This window comes from Crocuta crocuta, unplaced genomic scaffold (assembly GCF_008692635.1).
Source record: "Crocuta crocuta isolate KB4526 unplaced genomic scaffold, BGI_CrCroc_1.0 scaffold139, whole genome shotgun sequence".
NCBI classification, from domain to species: domain Eukaryota; kingdom Metazoa; phylum Chordata; class Mammalia; order Carnivora; family Hyaenidae; genus Crocuta; species Crocuta crocuta.
The window spans coordinates 7,511,150-7,511,892 of record NW_027533258.1 but is presented as its reverse complement, the minus strand read 5'-3'; positions in this window follow the sequence as shown (position 1 = coordinate 7,511,892).

Genomic DNA, 743 nt, shown 5'->3' with positions numbered 1-743 from the left:
CCCCCCCGCCCCCGCCCGCCTTCCCGCCTCCCTCCCTTCCATCCTGTTGACGGCCCTGGCCTTGACTGCGGCTCCCACACTGCACACTGGGCACCACTCAGTCTGGGTACCCGGCACCGTCCCCGAAAGCGAACGCGCCCGCGCCCCAGGACATCAGTCATTGCCGCGCATTTCACGGAGCTTCCCTTCCCTCCCCCAGGGAATGGGCATCCACGCACAGCGTTTGGCAGATGTGCTCAGGATCACTCACTGTGGGGTTCTTCCCTGACTTTTATGAGGCTCCGACCTGCATTTTTTTTTTAATGTTTATTTATTTTTGAGACAGGGAGGGAGACAATGCGTGAGCAGGGGAGGGGCAGAGAGAGAGGGAGACACAGAATCTGAAACAGGCTCCAGGCTCTGAGCTGTCGGCACAGAGCCCAACGCAGGACTCGAACCCACGGACTGTGAGATCATGACCGGAGCTGAAGTTGGACCCTTAACCAACCGAGCCCTCCAGGCGCCCCATGGGAGTCCTCTCTGGTCTTAAAGGAGGCAGGGAGGGACTTTCTTTGGAGACAGGGCAGACAATCCCCCAGCCTCTCTCCCTGCAGAGAGCCGTGGAGCTCAGCCACTGTACCTCCTAGAAAAGTGATATTGGCTCTTGACTTAGATCCTTATTAGATCCTTCTCAGTGCTCAGCAGAAGAGCCTGGCCTAGGAGGTACCAAGGCCACTCTGCTCTGATGGTGTCACCTTGTGCCG